Source organism: Anabas testudineus, chromosome 4 (assembly GCF_900324465.2).
Source record: "Anabas testudineus chromosome 4, fAnaTes1.2, whole genome shotgun sequence".
Lineage (NCBI taxonomy): Eukaryota > Metazoa > Chordata > Actinopteri > Anabantiformes > Anabantidae > Anabas > Anabas testudineus.
Window position 1 is genome coordinate 143,525 of NC_046613.1, and position 16,158 is coordinate 159,682.

Here is a 16,158-nt window from a genome sequence, read left to right on the forward strand (position 1 = left end):
GGATGACCCAAAATTGACATCCAATAAAAATGCCACTTAATTACAAGTACGGGACTATATTAGGCCAACAATGCCAACATCAGAGCATACAGCAGCAGAAGGGAGTAGCTCTGGCGATAAAGCAGAAATCAATAATATCAAATTATAAAGTTTGAAGCAGTAGCAGACCTAGATCAAGTAAATGATCTAGATACTATAACTGAGGGACCATTGTGGAGAAAAGGAAAGACTAAAGTTTTAGCACCACTTGTGACCCAAACAAGGACAATAAAACCCAAGATGGATTGAGCAAAAGTTCTCAAATGGAGAATGGGTTTGACAAGATTGGTGACAGAGAAAGAGAGAATTAGGATATTTGGGAGGAGATGATGCCAACAATAGAGCAATATTAGCTGCTCAAATTACCAAGACAATTACAAAATGTTTACATTCTTACAAAAGATGATGAATCACACAAGTTCTCAGGTAAAAAAGACATTACCCCAGTTCAAAGTCCAGTAATAAAGAAGAGTTCAAATTAAAAGGAGCAATCCAATGAGATGATCTAGTCACATTCCTACCAGAGCAACAGAGCGACACAACACTTGATGATATACTTATCTCTCATCATAAACTACATTTTTCTAAACAAGCATAACCTGAACTGCAAAATGTTACCATCACAAATGAACAAGATAAAGAGGAGACCAAAGAAGACCCATTAAAAAACATTTTCTTATTGAAGGTTTAACTGATAAAAAGAGGAGCATATTCCAAAAGAAGTGACAGCACCCATTCAGCCATAGGTTGATAAATTTAGAAGATGCTGAAACTGTAACTTCTAAAGCAGATGATCACTTGATTTTTGAAGGTGATAGATGTGTTGCTGGCATATTGCCAAGAAAGAAGTGTTACCTGTATAATAAATACAGCATAACCTCAAACAGGTACACTTTTAGGGTCAGATATTATCACATTATTCTGAAAAAAAATTTAATGCATTTGGGAGTTCATCTTCCCCCCAGTCACTGCAAGCTAGCCAGGCCCCGATGCAGCAAAGCAGGCCCAAATTATGATGTTTCCTTCACCATACTTTACAATTGGGATGATGTTTTCATGATGATATGCAGTGACCTTTTCATGGCAGATGTAGTGCTGTGTGTTCTTTCTAAATTGTAAATCTTAGTTTCATCCGTCCACAAAAGATTTTGCCAATGCAGCTGTGCAGCATCAATGTGCTCTTTCACAAACTTCAGGCATGCACCATATGTTCTTTTTAGTAAGCAGCAACTCCATTTGTGGTGTTCAGCCCCAAGCCTTCCTTGTTCACATACTGTTTTACGTACTGTAGACTCATAAACATAGATGTTAGGCAGATTTTAAATTTATTCCTAGACACAGTCAAAGTTAGACTAGAAGTGCTTGTTTATTCTGCAACTGCTATATAGTTATTTGCCAATAACTTGAAATGGAATTTTTTTTTAAATTTACATCTCCAAATTTTGCAACTACTGTATAGCGATTTTTTTCTGCCTATTCAAATATCAGTGATGTAAATATAGTCATTTAGTCAAATATAGCTTGTATCCACACACACACGGAGACACACACACACACACACACACAAACAATGATGTGATTTCATCACTGATGTAAATACAGCTCATCACTGATGTAAATACAGCTTTTATATCAGACCAAAAACGTTGTAAACTTGTGAGAGCTTTTGTCTGTAATACAGTGGTTGGAATTTAGGTGGTGGGTCGACTATTTTATATATTAAACCTTTTGTACATGTGCTTTTCAGTCTTATGCCAGTGTTGTAATTGTAATGTTGTTTTTAAGTGTAATGTTGTTTCTTTTAAAACCTGATATGATGAGATAAGTAAAATATAATCATTAATTTGGGTTTGGCTTAAAAAGGGTTTGGCTTAAAAAGGGATTGTTTAGAATAAACGTTAAACATTTGCAAGACATATTTGTTTGTTTATATTAAATGTTGAAAATGTCAGAATCATGTTGCTATTGTGTCAAAAGCAGTCTGTTTTGCCCATTGCATTGAGCCCCCCCCCCCCCCCCCTATTTGCATACATATTATTAAAACCTATATTCACTGTCACTGGTATACTCATCTGTTTCTCAACTTCTTCCAATCAGAGTTTTACGTTGTTCATCCTGACAGAATTCTGCCATGGCTCATATAGTTTTTTTATTACTCACTGTCACTAGTACAGCCATGAAGACAACTAAAAATGTACCTGGCTATTTATTCATCTAGTTTAGCTTGATTATTAGTAATTATGATTATGCAGCAAGATATAGTTTCACAAATAGTATGCTTTTCAGATTAATTTTTCAATGATGAAAAACATACAATCAAGTTGTCACAATCCTTGCCTGGTCTTGTCCCAGTTAGTTTCCTTTTTCTGTCTGTCAAAACACACCAAACCAGTCATCTTTCAAAACACACCTGAGCAATCAGTAAGCATTGAACTTTACTAAAAGGTGTCTTATTAAGCATTTGACGTTACGTGCGGCATATACTATTTAGAAGTTAGTTGTTAAAAAGTGTAATCAGAAGTCTAATGCTTTGTTATGAAAGAGCAAAAGCTTGCAAGCAAGTAATGCTATGCACTGCTGCCATGACAAAGGCAAGCTTTTAACTCATAACTTATTCTAATTCCCACAACACATCTGAATGTTATGAGGTTGGTGCTTTTTAATCTAGAGTTTCAGAGGGATCACAGTGTAACTAACACATCTCGTTCAGACCTTAAAGATGTGTTCACCATATCTGTTAGGATTAGGGTTAGGGTTAATATCTGTTGTGAACAGACCCTTTCAATATGTCACACTGCTGATGAAAACTTGATGAATATCTACTTTTATGTTTTGTGGTGCAGTTTGTTATTGTTTGTTGTAACTGAGTTTTGAATAGTCTTGCCAGACTTAAAATTGGCCATCTTTTCCCCTTTTTCTTTTGATAGGAAAAAAGCTTTTATCTGTGTTGCTTTTATCCTCTGCAATTGAATTGTATGGCAAGACAGTACTCTTCTATGTACCTTTTCAAAACACACCTCTTCTTCCAGTTTAGGCATGTTTTTTTGTCTTCATGTCTTTCTCATTTAAATCTTTTTTTTTTTATTGCATTAACTATCTCTTACTGAGTGTACCTCTTTGTGGAAACCCAGTCTTTCACCCAAACAGTGGTTCAACAGCATCATACTCATTCTTACTCATATGTTTTCACATATGCAACATTTGGAGCATTGAAATATACACCAGGAAAAGTGTAATGATAGACTATTTTCAGGTTGATTTTCCCCAATCCACACATATTGCTGCATTTTTCTGTGTGCCTCTAAATGAGGCCACTAATCTTTTTTTTTTCGCATTTCATTATAGAGGTTTAGATGATTAGCAATAAAAGCAAATACTTCTTCTTACTTCTGTTACTATTCAGTCAGTTTTGATGATAAACAGGACCATCCCTTTTAAGGAGAGTGAGTGTGTGAGAGGACTGTTCATCCAGTTGTAACGATCTGACAAACAAGTAATGACAGAAAGGGTTTATTAGTCAATCCCCAGTCCAAAAACATGGGACATAGGGAACTAACAAGACAGGGAGCTAACAAACAAACACTAACAAGGTAACAACCAAAAGAGACCTGAAAGCACGGTGGTAACATAAATTAACAAACAAATTGTGAACAAAGTAACAACAAAAAACCACTGCAGTGAGGCAGGTATATTAACAAACCAGCTAGCCAGACATACAAAGTAACGACAGAAAACACTGCTGTAACGGAAGCAAAATACTAACTAAATATGCAACTATTGCAACAACAATACAAAGTGACAAACAAAAATCTACACACTAATGTGGACAGACAGACAGACTTGAGTGGTGAAGGGTGACAAACTCACCAGGGGCAATTTGGGGTTCAGTATCTTGCCCAAGGACACTTTGGCATGTGACATGGGAGCCAGGAATCGAACCACCGCCAATCAAAGGATCAGTGGTTTGATTCCCAGCTGCCATGTCACATGCCAAAGTGTCCTTGGGCAAGACACTGCACCCCAAGTTGCCCCCAGTGATCAGCAGCTCTCGTCGGTGTGTGAGAGTGTGTGAATGGGTGAATGAGACACAGTGTAAAGTGCTTTGAGTACCAGTTAGGTAGAAAAGCGTTATCATATGCATTATGTGCATATAACTGCACTTGCACTTGCAGACCATTTATCACTGGTTGGAGGCAAGGTGTTATTAGTAATAACTTTTGCAAGTAGGGAAGAGGTTCAGTCTTTGCTGATGTATTCCTGTGATGAGATCAGTGTTGCTTAGAGCAGTGGAGAAGCAGACATTGCAGATGATAATGATGAAGCAGAGCGTCTTAGTCTTTATTTGATCTTAAAAGATTATGCTATGAAGATTTTGCTATTTGGTTGATGTTCATTTGGGTAGGATGTTTTATGTTTCTGTTGTTTTGACCTTTTCCAGAGTTATTTTGAGTATGGGAGGCGGGAAAGCCGCAAGCCCTCGATCCCCCTACCCAAAAAATTATATGCATGTAAAGCGTGTTGAGTACCTGTTAGGAAGAAAAGCGCTATATAAGTGCAGACCATTTACAATTTACAATCACTCTTTCTTGTTTTCCTGTTCCATGCAATTTGCTCTCTAGCCCTATGCTTTCCAGTCAGAATGAACAAAAGTAGCTTTTTTCCTCTCTCATCTGACAGGTCCTGCAAGAGACTGGGGTAAGGCGGATTGGGCCTGCGATTGATCCATCTGCAACTCTTTTAAAAAATTCTCTAAGGAATTCTACATTAGGCCAACTTCCAATCATTCAGCACCTCACTTCCCATCTGTCATCCCTAGACTTGGGGTCTACAAATAGGCAGAACAGGTCTTACCCCTAAAGAGCGCAACAGGAATTGTATATTTGCAGGTCATCAGGTTCAGTCTCCAGCAAAAGACATTACTCTTCCAGTTCATCTACAAAACATACTTTCATTGACTCACTGCATTCAACAATGAGGATTTGGTTCAGCAACTAGGCATACAGACTGAAGCTGGTTTAGGTAACAGATGCTGCTGCACTACTTATTCAACATGTGTTTACGAACCACAGGATTCCTTGTTACGTCATTACGTCAGGGGTCCCCAGTTCACTGCCAAGTTTTGGACTGAGTTTTGTAGACTCTTTGGAACATCAGTCTGGTTTTTGTTGTAAAAATTGTACAAGGAGTTATCTTTTTACATTTGTTTCTCCTATGAAATTGCCATTTGTTATAAAGTCAAGATCCAGATCAATCTCATCCCTAATCTTATTCTGCCTCACTCCCTGCTTCATCATTACGATGTGCAATGCCTGCTTCTCTACTGCTCTAAGCATCACTGTTTTTACAGTCCATGGTGGTCAAATTTCATCTCTATTTACCTTGATCAGGCCTCACTCTCCCTACTGGTACTAATTCTGCTTTTTCTATACATTACAGGCCCTACACCATGGTTGGGGATTCAGAGTAGCGACTAAGACCTCACGACTACACATCACCCAACTAAACAACCTATCTGGCCTAGCCTAAGTGCAAATAATTAGTTTTACCATAACCTGCAAAATCAACCCACTTATACCAGCTATTTTGTTCCCAGATATCATTAAGAGTAATCCCCTCCTCTTCATAATCCTCATCTACCTGATCCTCCAAGACTCCTTTAATTCCTGTCAGAAACCTGTCAGTCCAGCCAACCATTGTTTTGTGTAGCCAGTCTACCATGCTGCTGTTGATATTGCCAAACTCTTCCTCACTAAACCTATTTTCTGCAATTTTTCTTCTCTGCCTTTTCCAATTTGTCACAGCTTCTACAACTGGCTCAACAACCCTGGTTGCAATTGCTGTTCTGCAAGGCCTAAAGTTCATAGATTTGGCTGTTGTCATGACTGGTCTAGTTGTCCCACTGGTATTATTTGCTTCCACTAACCTAACTTTTGCAACATAAGCTAAAGCTTGAAGCTTGAAACTCCACCTGTTCAGCTGAACTGAGGTTCTCAACCTTATTGCATAATATAATCTACACATTACTTAAGTTAACCTATTGCTCCTTCACTCACATATAGCACAAGCTTTACCTCCAAATAAAAGTATGCCTACTACTCCACCAGCCTGAAACCCATTCTATTTCACATGTACAGAGTATGCACTGAGGTGATCACAATATGGTTTTTAACAGCTGGATCACAATCAGCATCAAGAGGAGCAGCATCACCATCACTCCTGTCATCCTGGACCACATCGTCTTCTTTTTAAGCAAATTTAAGCCCTAGTTTTTTTTTGTTTTTGTTTTTTTTGTCTTCTTCAAACAGTGGTACAGACCACATAGATGAACCCTTCACTTGCTCTAGAAGTTGCTCCAACCACCTTGTATTGACCTTCTCTTCAGGGGAAGTCCCACTTCCTTCTGAATGCCTTTACATACACGGCGGCAGTAGGTCAGGTGGTAGAGCAGTTGACTACAAACCCCAGGGTGAGTGGACTGATTCTTTGTTCCTCCTGGCTACTTGCTGAGGTGTCCTTGGACAAGACAAGACAAAACCCTCTAGTAGCGCTAACTCAGTCTGGCAGCTGTCCAAAATGAATTTCCCCAAGGAGATAAATAAAGTATACATTATACACCAAAATTCCAGGATTTACATTATGGTCTCTGTCTTCTGGAGTCTCTCTAGCCTGCAAAGAAGCAACACAGGACGAAGTGCTGTGCATCCAGGCCTTTATGTCTTTTAAGCATGCTTGAAGTTTGACTAATTGATTAGTTTCTCCTGGTTTCATAGATAAGTATAGCTGGGTATCATCTGCATAACAATGGAAATTTATGGAGTGCTTCCTAATAATATTGCCTAAGGGTGACATATATAAAGTGAAAAGAATCGGTCCAAGCACAGATCCCTGTGGAACTCCATAGCTAACTTTGCTGTGCATGGAAGATTCATCATTAACATGTACAAACTGAAATCTATCTGATCGATATGATTTAAACCACTCTAGTGCTGTTCCTTTGATCCCAATGACATGTTCCAGTCTGTGTAATAAAATGTTGTGATCTATACTGTCGAATGCAGCACTAAGATCTAACAAGACGAGTATAGAGAGTAGTCCACTGTCTGATGCTAATAGAATGATCTACGGGAAGGAAGCAGTCTAAGTACGAGCGTGGTATTGCAGATGAATCTAGAGTTGCTGTACAATCCATGCTGTATGCAGGGAGGATCTGATCATTTTTTTCTCTAATAGTTATGATTTTATTTGTAAAGAAATTCATAAAATCATTGCTGCTGAGACTTAACGGAATACTAGGCTCAACAGAGCTATGCCTCTTTGTCAGCCTGGCTACAGTGCTGAAAAGAAACCTAGGGTTGTTCTTATTTGCCTCTATTAATGAGGAGTGATATGAGGTTCTGCCTCCCGAACCTGAACTGGGAGCTGGTTCCACAGGAGAGGGGCTTGATAGCTAAAGGCTCTGCCTCCCATTCTACATTTAGAAACTCTGGGAACCACAAGTAAACCTGCAGTCTAAGAACGTAGAGTTCTGCTTGGAAAATATGGAACTATACTACTATACTACTTTGAGATAAGATGGAGCCTGATTATTAAGGGATTTATAAGTGATTCACTACATAAACATCTACTGTAGTGAATCTTATCTGTAGGTGTAGTAAATGTTAGTACTATAAATTCAAATATAATTAAAAAATGGTCCGATAAAAGAGGATTTTTGGGAAAAACTATTAACTTATCAATTTCCACACCATATGTCAGAATAAGATCAAGGGTGTGATTAAAACAGTGAGTGGGCTTATTTACATTTTGGGTAAAACCAATGGAGTCTAATAGTGAATTAAATGCAGTGTTGAGGCAGTTATCATCAACATCTACATGGATATTAAAGTGATAAAGTAATTATAGTGGGTCTATAATGACTTTATCTGCACTAAGAACTAAATCAGATTGAAAGTCTGAGAATTCAATTAAAAACTCAGAGTAAGGGACAGGAGGACGGTACACAATAACAAACAGGACTGGTTTTTGATTTTTCCAGTTAGGATCAGAGAGGCTAAGAATGAGGCTCTCAAATTAATTCAAACTATGTTTAGGTCTGGGGTTTATTAACAAACTTGAGTGGAAGATTGTGTGGAGTTGAAGACCAACAAAAGCAGCATCGGCTGCAGGACAAACAAAAGCAGCATTGTCTGCTAGACAAGCAAAAGCAGCATCAGCCCCTACGACTGGCACAGGAGCAGCAGTGATAAACAAAAGACCGAGGGGAGCTTATAGAGACACAAAGATTAACAGGTGAAATGAATCAGTCAATAATGAGTCCAGGAGAGTGGAGGAAGGGGAAGCCCATAAATAGGTAACCCAGAAGTGACATGGGAGTGAGTGACCAGTAGACAAACAAAACCAAACCAACAGAATGGGAATCAAAAGGAGGAACTGTAACAGGGTTATTTGATCCTCACCTGCTAAAGCAACAAATTTTTGCAGCTCTGTCAACAGCTGCTCTTCTTAGTGTGTTTACAGAATCACGTTGAGGATGGAAAGAGCTTTTGTCTTTATTATTGCCCCCATTAGCTTTTTTATATGCACTCCATGCAGCACAGGAGAACAATAGCTCCATTTCCAGGCTAAAGAGAAAAGATGACAAGTCACAGGGGCATAAGCACTATCAGTGTAGACATTGACATGCTTGCCTGCAGCAAGTTCACATATGTCAAGGCTCTCAGCTTTGCTAACTGTGCAGAAAAAGGTCAGAGACACTGTTCACACACCACATCCATTCTTCCATTTGTTTCCTTCACTACGACAAAGCTTGCTTTGAGAGTAGCTCCCTCCATTTAGCAAAAGCCATTAACAAACAAAGTCACCTTAGCATCCTCTAGTGGAACAGTACTCAAGTCAGTGCATAGCTTAGCTTACCTCTCTGCGTCTCCCACGCACTCATGTGGCTCACCTTTTAATGGCAAATGGATGGAATCTGCAGGATTCCTTATACTGCACACAGTCATTGTCACATTGGCATACTCAAGAATCATTAAACTGTTTAAATGACGTGCTGTACAGTGTAGAAGAATTTTTATTCAGCTGAACCCCAAAGTGAAGACATACTTCTCTTATCTGTGAAACTGTGTGTGCAGATAACACAGAAAAAAGCTCTGTGTACCAAGATAAGTGTTGGGAAACTAATCAAATTTGTAAACAGGATCACCCAAGGACAGTATCCAATTGTCTGGTTAATCTGATATAGGAGTTGACCTCTTCCTGCAACAATGCATAAGTAAGAGCAAAATGAGGAAATCTGAATGGTTGAGAGTCTTTTCATGTGCTTAATCACACATAGAAGTTTGCGAACACAGAGTTTCAGAATTTTCATGCACCATGTGATGTGTGCAACCATTGACACCATTACATGTCATTAACTTTGTGTTTTCTCTCTCCTGTAGTTGTGTTTCCTCCTCTCTCTCTCTCTCTGTACTTTTCTGCCGGTATCCTTGGCCTGGAGCTGTATATCTCCAGAATACAGTTGACCTGCCCAATGCTGTTGCTGCTTTTTGTTGTTTTGTTACCCACTGTTCTTTTCTCTCACCTCTTGCCACTCACCCCAACTGGTCGAGGCAGATGGCCGCCCACTATGAGCCTGGTACTGCTGTAGGTTTCTTCCTCTAAAGGGAGTTTTTCCTCTCCACTGTTGCCTAAAGCTTGCTCAAATAGGATTGTTGGGTTTTCTATATCATTTTTAGTGTAATTATACTCTGTAAGGTCTTAAACCTTGTAATGTAAAGTGCCTTGAGATGACCAGCAAATGGCATGGATGTAAATGACAGCACCCTACATGAGAGCCTCCTGTGTGAATATCTCATGAAGAGACTGAAACCCGAACTGGCGACTCAAGTAAAGTGCACTTATATAGGCATACAAGACAAATGCTGCTACAAAGAAATCATGTACCACGCATGCCACGCAGACAACATAGAAAGAGCAAAGCAAAGAAACAAAGAAGGAGCGACGCAAGAAGGTGCTCTGTCCAGGTGATGAATGCATTATCTCTCACGCCCTATACGGGTATCAGTACACACTTGCAATCTTCCTTAGCCAACAACGGCTTTGTTCTTATGATGTCCCTCACTCACTCTCTTTAAAACATGAAGCAATTGATGATATCACACCAGCTTTTTTAAGTCGTTGCTCACAGCTAGAGCAATTCTCCCCTGTGAAAACGCCCCAGTGCAAATTCCCTTGTTCGCTGTAAAGGAAATCAGAGGCTATGGTCAACCCACAGAATGGAGATTTGTCCAAGACCTGCAAGCAGTAAAGGCTGCAGTTCAGCCTAGAGCTCCCACAGTACCGAATCCATACACCATCTTCTCACAAGTTCCACCAACAGCAATTTTTTTCTATCTCTTCAGTGTTCCTGTACATCCTAACAGCCTGTATTGGTTTGCATTTGAGTTCAATGGTAATCCCTATACATTCACTAGGTTAGGAAAGTGTTACATCATAGCTTGTCCTTCCGGATTCCCTGCTTGCACTCTACACTAAATATAGATTCACTTTATATTTTATGTACATAATCATTCCTGACATCCTGGTCAGCAAACTGTTCGACCTAGGACTCCACCCACTCATCTGTTCCTGCATCAAGGGGTGGCTGTGGCTCAATAGGTAGAGCAGTTGACTGCCAATCACAGGATTGGTGGGTCGATTCCCAGCTGCTATGTCACATGCCAAAGTGTCCTTGGGCAAGATACTGAACCCCTAGTTGCCCCGGTGAGTCAGGTCAGCTGCATAGCAACTCTGCCATTGGTGTGTAAATGTGTGTAAATGTGTGTGAATGGGTAAATGAGACGCAGTGTAAAGCGCTTTGAGTACCAGCTAGGCAGATATAAGTGCAGACCATTTACCATTTTCTCACAAACAGACCAGAGACAGTTAAAATAGGACCCCACCTCTCTTCCACCCGGACGCTGAGCACAGGCTCCCCACAGGGATGTGTGCTAAGTCCACTGCTCTACACCCTCTACACAGCGCACTGCAGACCAGCCCACACCAGCAACACCATAGTGAGGTTTGCAGACGACACTACCGTGGTGGGGCTGATCTCTGGGGATGACGAGTCTGCCTACAGAGATGAAGTCCTGAAACTGTCAGGTGTCAGGCTAACAACCTCATCCTGAACACGACTAAGACCAAGGAGATCATCCTGGACTTCAGAAAATGCAGAGCAGACCCACCTACACTTTACATCAACCGGGACTGTGTGGAGAAGGTCCACAGCTTCACCCTCCTGGGCACCACCATCTCGGCTGACCTCACTTGGTCCATCAACACCAAGACTGTCATCAAGAAGGCACAGCAACGCCTGTACTTCCTGAGAGGGCTCAGAAAGAACAATGTAGGTCAGGAGCTGCTGGTAACCTTCTACCGCTCAACCATCGAGAGCATCCTGTCCTACTGCATCACAGTGTGGTTTTCCCACTGCACTGAAGCAGAGCGGCAGAGGCTCCAGAGGGTGGTAAAGACAGCGCAGAGGATCATCGGCTGCCCTCTCACCTCCCTGAAGGACATTTACCTGTCACGCTGCCTCAGCAGAGTGACCAGTATCACTTCACCCATCCTGCCTCCCCCCGTTTGACTTGCTACCCTCCGGCAGGAGGTACAGGTCCATCAGAACCAGGACAAACAGACTCAGGAACAGCTTCTTTCCACAAGCAATCACCATACTGAATACACACATACACTAACTACACCCCACTCTGACTGACTTACACACACCTTCACATACTGCACTATACAGCAGGACTTCTCATTCTACACCCAATGGACAACTTCTGTGTGCAATAACTGCAATGTGCGATATGGCAATGTGCAATACAGCTCTACCTCCATTCCATACACAATATTTATATTAATGTTAATGTTTTTTCTGTTTACTTACTGGATCTTATTCTATTCTATTTTATTCTATTTTTATAAGTATTACTTTATTTTTATTTGTATATTTGTACATACTTAGATTTAGATTTATAATACCACCACTCCAAGGTGCTACAATTTCGTTGTATTCTGTACAATGACAATAAAGGCTTCAGATTCTGGTTCTGATATTAACTTAAAGACATAAACTGTTATACTGAACTGCCTGCTGCCTTACACACAGTTGGAATACTCAATTCCTGTTTTCTGTTATCACCCAAAAGAGTATGGGTTCCCTTTTGAGTCCAGTTCCTCTCGAGGTTTCTTCCTATTGCCATTTCAGGGAATTTTTCCTTGCCACTATCGCCCTCGGCTTGATCTTCTGGGACAATCTGATTATTATGATTCATACACATTCACTTTTTCATATAAACTTCCATATTTTCTTTGGTTGTGTAAACTGAATTGAATTGAATTGAATTGAATTGAATTGAATTGAATTGAATTGAATTGAATTGAATGAATCCGACTATCTACAATGCCAGTCTTGACAAATTGATCCTCTCCTCCCACTGCACTTCTGTAGTATGTGGATTACCTTGGTACCTGGTAACCTGTAGTTACACAGAAGAAGCTTGTGCACAAGATACTGTTGCTCTGATGAAACACCTCCAAGCTGAAGGCTATAAAGCTAGTTGCTCAAAATTGCAATTTGTTCAGAGGCAAGTTATCTTCCTTGATCATGTGATCACAGGTGATGGCAAATCCATCTCACCCAAATGCATTGAGGCCATACCACAGCTCCACTCAGGTACAAAGAAACAACTGATGTCTTCTTTCGGCATGTGCTCATACTGCAATTGTATTCTCATTATGCAGTGTTACAGGCACCACTGAGAGCTGTCACTACTTCAGATAGGACTTCCTCATTGCCTTCACACGTTGGCTGATGCTGAAAACGCCTTTAGACATAAACATAGACATAGTAGGCTACTCTACTCGTTCCTTATCTTTCTCGAACAGAAAACCTCCTACCTTTCTCAGCTCGTTGGCCTCATTATAACACCATCCATGCCTAATATTCTTAAATGCTGTAATATTACAGTCAAATGCTGTAACGTCTTGAATCCAGCTTCTCTACTTCCTACTCCAACTGAACTGTTCTACAACAAACCTATGTCTTGAACTCTCACACCTTTAAGCAATCCTGACATGATTCTCTATGTAGATGGCTCTGCTTCATGTGATCTTTCCACTGGTTCTTGCCATGTGGGCTGTGTTGTATGACATTTTGGCATCTGGCCCACTCCCATGCCACTACTCTGCACAAGCTGCTGAGCTTGTAGCCTTCACTGAAGCATGTAAAGCTGCACAAGGTCATTCAGTAACCATATTAACAGACACAAACTCAGCAGTGACAATGGCTCACACTTGTAGCAAATGTAGCAAGTAAATGTAGCAATAACTGAAATGAGCAGGTTGTAGCAAATTATAAACAAAGTAACAAACTCACTCGATGCCATGGCGACTCTTAACGTGTTTGTTGACTCATTTCTATTTCTTCTATGGTTATGCAAACTACATTCTACTATACATAGTGCTTCCCTCTACCAGCTGGTAAAAGGACATAGATAGATAGATAGATAGATAGATAGATAGATAGATAGATAGATAGATAGATAGATAGATAGATAGATAGATAGATAGATAGATAGATAGATAGATAGATAGATTTAACAAAAGGTTATATGTTGTTGTTTATCTGATGTGCATACCTAACACTAAACCTGCTGTCCTCAGATGATTAAGTTCTACACATAACAATAAAAAAAAGTAGAGTATTAACTTTATAGATGGCTTGACATACAAGATCAAAAACGTTTTACATCACAACAACTCAGTGTGTTTACAGATGCAAAAATACAGCATACAAAAAAAGTACACGCTGTACACTACTGTAAAACACAGAGGAGGCTCGGTAATGTTCTGTGGCTGCTTTGCTCCATCTGGCAAAAGGTTTCTTAAATCTGTGCAAGTTACAATGAAATCTACATTTTTTCCACAAATACAGTCATGGCCAAAAATATTGACACCCTTGTAATTCTGTCAGAAAATGCAACCCCTCTCTCAGAAAAATGTTGCAGTTGCAAATGTTTTGGTAATCATGTTTATCTATTTGTTGATTTGCACTGAACACGAAACAACACAAACAAACAAAAACAAAAAACTGAAACGAGAAACAATCTGACTCAATTCCACAAAGAACCCCAAAAATGCAATGAACATAATTACTGGCACCTTTAACTTGGTAGTACCCCCTCTGGAAAAAATATCTGAAATCTTCCTGTAACCATTAATGAGTTTCTTACTCTTACACTATTTTGGACCACTCGTCTCTTGCAAACTGCTCCAGATCATTCAGAGCTGAAGGATGCCTTCTCTCTGATGCTGTTTTTTTTGTGAGATCTCACCACATGTGTTCTCTGGACTTATTGCTGGCAATTTCAGAACTCTCTAGCACTTTTTTTGTAACAATTTCAGAACTCTCTAGTACTTTTTTGTAACCATTGCAGAGTGCTTTTTGAAATTTATTTCTCTAGCGGAGACGCAACTTTCTGACACTGCCACTACACCCAAAATTCTTGTTGAATGAAAGAAAATCACCAAATTTCGTGATACCACTCACAGAGTCAAGGCGTCCAATACCAGAAGCAGAAAAGCAACCCCAAACCATTGTGTATTCTCCACCATGTTTGAAGGCCTCATTTCCATTTCTGTAAACAGTGCCATGATGTCCTTTACCAAAATGCTCTACTTTTGTTTAATCTGTCCGTAGTGTGGTCTCCTAGAAGACCTGTGGTTTTGTTACATAACTTTTGGAGTTAAACTCCAGTCTTCCTTTTTTATGCCATTGTGGAAACAGATAGTGCGAGCTGACATTGTTATATCCTGTGTCTGCAGTTCACTTTGAATTATTACATTAATTTACATATTTACATTAAAACCAAAATATTTGTAAACAACAAACTCTGAGAGAAGTGTTGCATTTTCTGGCAAGGGTGCCAATATTTTTGGTCCTCTTAAGTCCTCTTAAGTGCTCTAAAACTGTGCTTTTCTCAAAAACTACACATGCTGCAATGGTGAAACTTTATGGAGAGCTGCCTCATAGTGAAATGATTAACATAATACACACATGCCTTAACAATGCCACCATGTGGACAGTTATTATGTTTATTATACATTTTAAATGTCTTTCATTTGGGTATTGTTTGATGAATTCTGAGGAAAACAATTATTTTAATCTATTCTTTTTATCAGCCCTTCCCCTTGGTCTTCTCTGTGGCAGCATATTCAGCACCCTGGAGAGAAACATTTTCAATTTATTTTGAGTAGCAGTAAGAAGCTGTACCATGGTTACTTTCTGACCTACTTGAGGTCTCTCTGGGACAGTGGACCAGAACCTAGCAGTGTGTCTAAGGTAAAATATTATTCTGAACACTATTGGTTAACTTTGGTTAATATAATAGCTCATGTGGACAGGGCACACTTCACAACCATGTTGCAACTAGATGTCATAAGCTCATTGGCTATCTTTCTGCTGGTCTTATACTTGTGTTTTTTCATAGTTTATTATCAAGTACACCATTAACTGTAACAAAGCACACATCCCAATTCCCTTAACTGCATTCTCTGACTTGCATCTTTTGCGCATCTTACACTGATAAGCCACCAAATTAATACTACCTAGATAAGTAGCATTTTTATGAGCACTTTATGAAATCATTTCTTATGTTGTAATCACTCTTCTGTTTTGATTGTGTCTCTCAGATAGTCTATTGGTATATTTCCATTTATGCTAGTTGTGCCACTGTGTTAGGCCAGGTTCAAATGCATATTTGGCACTCAGCTTTTGTCATTAATCTGCTTAAAACGTTCCCCATTCACTATGGTGAGTGAGTGTAATGCCAGGTGCCCAAGATACAATATATTTCCAGATTTTAAATGTGCAATAAAATTTATTTATAACTAATATCTCACATTTTGTTCATAAAAAGCAAGAACAATTAATATTCAAAAACCTAATTCAGACTAGCTGTGTATGAGGTGACAATCAGGCATTTCCTGTGAATGTTAAACCTGTCCTAGTGCACATGCGCACACAGCAACATGTCCAAATATACATATTTGTTTGTAACTTTTTAATTGTTTGTC